We start from the raw sequence: 6,000 nt of genomic DNA on the forward strand, positions 1-6,000 counted from the left end.
TCTTACGTAATAGGAGTCAATCATTAATGGCACTACACCTTGTAAATGACCCGTTAAGGAGATGGAAAGGGGTCACTGGTGTCACAGAGGGCCAATGGCTCAGATTCACAAGGCCTAAATGAGGGAATAAAAAAGTTAAACGCCGATGGCAATTGGAGATTTTATGAGGTCACACAGATCTGTCTACTCTATGATTTTTCTTTAAATGCTGATTCAGCGCTCTGGAGATTAGGCATTGTGCAGCGGAGCCATACATATCCCATCTATGGAATGCCCTTCAAGGCACCATACATACACTCTGGTCTCTCTTAAATAAGAGCCCAACCAATGCCAGATGTTTGGGTCCGATACCCATCCCAATTTTGTCCTGGAGTCCTAGACCACCAATTACTGATATTTTTACCAGTATTGTTAAATCAATTCAAATAACTTTGAAAAATATATATTTGATTATAGTTTCTATTTGAGAACTATAATAAGCACAAAATAATAATTATTATTATTATATAACAATAAAAATGATAACTTGAGCTTTTAGATCTGCTATTGAAAATCTTTTCAAACAACACAATATATTGGCCAAACCGATACATTGGTCTGGCTCTACTCCAGAGATAGACAGGAGAGATAGGGAGTGACAAGCAGCAAAGGTTGTAGAGCTCGGGAATCAAACCTGCTACTCGCTGTCTAGCTGCATCAGAGCCTATAGGGACTGTCGGTTATGACATCACCGCAAGATTCGGGGCTTAACTCCGCCCACTTTGGCGGCCATTGCCATTGTTAGGTCTTGGATGCATCAAGATCAGTCTGTACTAGTTCTACTTGTTGAGCAAGCAACGATACTATACTTCAATTGCTCTAGGCTTTGATTGCATTTCAATAAAACCATATTTGATCAACATAACGATCACACACATTTTACTGTTTATAGGGAATATTATATTATTATAAACCGATCTTTATTTCCAAAGCAACGGATGAATGTGATGGCTGTTCTGATCTGCTTGTGCTCTTTCTGCGCTCATGCATGGACAGCCGAAGTCGCGATTTTAGCGTGCTATCTTTTTATTGAGAGGCAATATGAGCACCAGCAAATGAAAGCAGACATTCCAGTGAATATGGACACGTTTAAATTTATTTTTTTTTATGAAAAAAAATTGACAGAGTAATGGCCGAGTCAAATTGCAAGTGGTCTTGGCAGTGGCCCAATAACTGGCTGTAGGCACGCTATGTGGTGTAAAGTAATTAAGTATATTTACTTAAGTACTGTATAAGTACACTTTTGAGTTATATGTACTTTGCCAATATTTTTACTTCTTCTCCACTACATCTCTGATCCAAATATTGTAATATTGTACTCAAATCATGTCTTGTAGTTAAGTAAAATCTATCCTTCCTTTTTGAACCATTGAGCTGCTATTCTTGCACCCCCCCCAACTTGTTTGTTTGTTTTGCTTTTTAACTCACTGCAAGCTGAAGTTCCAAGATTGTTGTTGTTTTTCTTCCACTTTTATCACGATTATTCTTGAGAGCAGCTGTTAAAATGTGTTATAGATTGAACCGGCAGTTGTGACAAAAGGAACAGTTAGACGGTCAAGCAAATGTCCAGGCCGAATTTTCTTTTATTTGCATAATGTCAGATAAGGCAGCTAGAAATGTTTTATTGGTACTAGTCATGTGAAAGTTACACACGTGGACACTTAAGGTTGGTCAAGATTTCTTGCTAAAGCTACGTTCATAGCTTTAGCCATGAGCTAATAGTCCTAGAACAAATGCTGCACTTGACTTCAAGTAGACATAGATTTAGGGGAAATGTTTTGGGGTGAAATATCCCACTATTTTACAAATAAATAAATAAATGACCTCAAACCAGAGCCCAGTGATTGATTGTTAATTGGCCAACATGTGTACACTCTGACAAGTTAAACCCCCCTATGCCCGTACCTACCAGTACAGCCACTTAGCTCTATTGTAGCCTGACAGCGCATTCACATTGTGGGTTCAAGTTCCTGATGATCTTTGCTGCATGTCTCTCCCCATCTCTCTCTGCCTGTTTCCTGTCCATCTCCACTTAGACCAGGCATGTCAAACTCATTTTGGGTTGGAGACCACATTGGTCCAAAGGTGACTTGATGTGGGCCACCAACAGTTGCGGACACGCATGCACGCTCACACACACGCATTCAGTGCCATTCCCACTAAGCACTATAACTATATATCGTTCATTACGGTAATTTTATTAATAGTCTAAGTCTTAGAGTCAGACTATCAATAAAAGGCAGAAAAGGACCCAAAGATCCTGAACAAAAGTCTAAGTTAATCAAGGTCCCCCACAGATCTTGGTTTGCTCCTTTTGTCCCCAGCCTCAACTCTACACCAAGGCTCTTTGCTGAAAATGTAGAAGCTCATAAGTATCAGATTGTGACGCATTGTAGCGTGATGATGCGTTGTGAACTTTCTGTAAATTCAGAATAGGGAAGCCAAGGTTCACTTCAGAATAGGGAAGCGAAGGTTCACTTCAAAATAGTGAATTATAAATACATTAACAGCATTTAGCTTAAACACAGTTGGGCCAAGTGAACATACTAGAATAGAATAGTCATGGACACACACACACACACACACACACACACACACACACACACACACACACACACACACACACACACACACACACACACACACACACACACACACACACACACACACACACACACACACACACACACACACACACACACTTCCAAAAGTAGGATTGCCATGTGCCATCATCAACCACCAAACTACAGTATCTGAAGCACAAGCATATGATACTATACTACTATCCTCGATTTACGGCCAGCCAGGCAAATGGGCTCTTTTACAGATGGACCATCTGTGACTCTGCCTCTTGTAAATGCTCCTTAATATTCTGGCAAAGCTTCTTCACAGAATTATGGAGTTAAATCTGTGTATATATGCTGATTATGATACTGGGCTGGCACAAGGTGCTTGAAATAAGCCCACATCCGGCAGCATCATCCATCAACTGCCAAATCCGTTCACGACAAAACAGGAGAGAATGGATTAAGTCCCTACATCTGCCTCTGGATTGGCTGCAATGAACTGTCCACACACAACACTGTGTATGCATGGCTGCACAGCACATGCTGAAGCCATTGACCTGTTTCCAGGTAGTAAACTAAACATATCGTTAACAAAGTTTAGCAGCCAAATATGAAGAGTTGAGTTAATGTGACAAGCTGTCACCTTTGCAGACACACAATAAAAGAGTTCACAGCAGCAGTGTGACAAGTCAGCACATTAATTAATCACAGTGAAGCTGAAATGGTGACACAGAGAGAGAGAGAGAGAGAGAGAGAGAGAGAGAGAGAGAGAGAGAGAGAGAGAGAGAGAGAGAGAGAGAGAGAGAGAGAGATGTTTAGGATGTCCATATTGTGGTCTGAGAAGGCATAGCAAAATATGTTCATCTCCTTGCTTCTGAGACGAGGGCCACACTGTATTGCTGCTCCATCTCGGGTTGCCATGGATACGAAACCGAAGGCAAGGGAGGGGATACTGTAGTACTATTCCGTTTGTTTGGGCTTGAAGGAAGACTGTGAGGGCATAAAGCATGGAGGGCTATTTATAGGGTAACGCTGAAACATGACTTCACCCTCACCAGAAAAAACAAATAAATAAGTAATAATAATAATAATAATAATAATAATTTAAAATCACCATTCACCGTCTGCCTTGGCTGGAATGTAGGACACATATCATCATTTAACACAACACATAGCCTCTACATAGGCCCATAGGAGACAACTAGAGATCACAGGGTGAGTATTTTGAGAGTCTAATCAGTCAGTGCATTAGTCACGGCAGGGGGTTCTCTGTATTTACCAGCCTTTAAGTGGGTGTTGTGGAACGGAGGGAGTGACAGAGATAACTCTGTGAGTCATAGGGACACGTGGGGACCAGTGCACATTTCTGCAGGCAAAATAAAGAATGTTTCCGATGTGACCGCTATGTTTTACGCTAAGGGCTGGCTCTTTAAAGAAGACCCAACCATCCAATATGCATAAGAAGCCCAAGCCTAAGGCTACTGCCTATCGTCAGTTTGAAAGGATGAAATTCCTGTCGCCCTACCTGCACTGTATGTCAAACATTTTTGAATGGATGTAAAATCCCATATAAAATCCCTCCCCGTTGCCATACACTGTAAACTATCCTGCATACCAAATAGATTGTTTGAATCGCTGTAACGTCCCTGCCTGTTGCTGTGTGTGCTGTGCCCTGTAGGCTACTGTACTGTATTATATCAAACATTTGTTTGAATAATCACTGAATAATCACTGTAGGCTACTGTAGCCTATATCAAACCTCTGTCTGACTGGATGTAACTGGATGTGTACTGTGTAGCCTACTGTATCAATGAATCAATCAAGCATGATGAGTGGGTGCAAAGTCTGTTGTCCTGCACTTGTATCTGAAAAATATGTTTGAATGGCTGTAACAATCTTGTTGCCCTGCACTGTATATCAAACATATGTTTGAATGATGTAAAGCCTGTTGGCCTGCCCTGTAGGCTAGTACCCTAGACCTTATATCAATATGTTTGAATTGATGTAACAACGTACCTATTGCCCACTTCCCAGTATATAGGCTTCTGTATATCGAACATATGTTTGAACTGAAGGGATGTAACGTGCTGTGCTGTTGCCCTGCACTGTATACAACAGATTTTTTTGAATGGATGTAATGTCCCTGTTCAGTACTGTGTATGCTATCAGACGTCTGTTAGAATGCCACTAGTGCCCTACTACACTGTGTAGCTATCTGAATGGATGTAACATCTGTTTCCCACCAGTAGGCCTACAGCAGTCTACTGTGCATGTTTTGACCCACTGGCACTAAACCTTCACATTTTGCCTAGAGCAAAACCCTTCAATTCTTTGAACATCGGCGATAATAGCTTAAACTGCGACTGGAGAGAGAGTTTGTTTATAAATCGTAATTACTATGTCCCTGACTGTGACTGAGCAATGGGACAAGTTAGCCTCTGTGTGACTGGGCAGTCAACAATGGTAGCAGCCGGGTCAACCACAATTCGAGCCAAGCGCGGTTCCTCTTGCCAGCAGCCAACACAGCAAAGTCAAACTTGTCAGCGTAAAGACAAAATGTTCTGCTGTTCCATGTGCTCACACAGTCACAGCGCGGCACCCAAAGCTCCCCATGAAATCCCCCAAAAAAGTCACCGGAGACCAGCTCGTCTCGCGGCATGGTGCCTTTGACAGACGACACCCTGCCCTGCCACGTCTGCCTGGCGCCCGAATCCCATTAATAATTCTATCGGCCGCCAATATTTCACCATTAATCATTCACTCTGAAAATGAGAAGGAGAAGCAGTCACCTGTCAACAACTTTGTCGTTTCATTCAAACGGGAAGCTAAAACAAGCGAAGCAAACTCCCTGGCTTACAGTTTCACATCACCACAGGCATAAACCGTTCAGAAATGTCAATAATAGTAACACTTACGTACGCTTGTTCTGAGGTGAATTATTAGTTCATCATATCCAGAGATAGTTGGATATAAACGTCGCCTCGGCTCCGCTCTGGGAATGTACCAGCGTTGTGGAGAGAGAGGGGGAGGGCATCGGTGGTGGACAGGAGTGAACGACGCTGCTCGGAGCCAATGGCACTCGGACATGAACGGGGGAGGAATGTCAGTCACACAGGTAGGCGGGACCACTGAACGTTGACGTAGTAAAAAAAAATCTAAAACGTAAAAAAAAAAAGAAAAAAACTATCCAGGTAACATGTGTGGTCAGGTCAGCTGCCGGTGTCAGAAAACCCGCAGGACATGCCCTTGAATTGCTGTACTTGGAATTAATATAGCAGGTGTCTGGTGTAGCCTACAATACTTCATTCATATTTAAAATGTCTGACGTCAGAGCAGAGGGCGGTTGAAGAGGTAGAGAGAAATAATATGTAGACTGGTTTAAAAACGTCTAGGC

The 6,000-nt window shown here is 42.2% G+C and overlaps 1 protein-coding gene across 2 annotated transcripts in view; it reads right to left on the reverse strand.

The window, feature by feature from the left end:
• Positions 1 to 5,662, reverse strand: part of LOC308292115 (oxysterol-binding protein-related protein 3-like) — a 32,279-nt gene extending 26,617 nt beyond the window's left edge. Inside the window, exon 1 of one of the 2 annotated variants that reach the window (XM_080734370.1) lies at positions 5,522 to 5,662. The gene's annotated coding sequence lies outside the window, so the exon portion shown is untranslated. The remainder of the gene's footprint in view (positions 1 to 5,521) is intronic. The other variant, XM_080734371.1, reaches the window with a different exon arrangement.
• Positions 5,663 to 6,000: the final 338 nt, after the last annotated feature.

This window comes from Nannobrachium achirus, assembly GCF_963921795.1.
Source record: "Nannobrachium achirus genome assembly, chromosome: 10".
NCBI classification, from domain to species: domain Eukaryota; kingdom Metazoa; phylum Chordata; class Actinopteri; order Myctophiformes; family Myctophidae; genus Nannobrachium; species Nannobrachium achirus.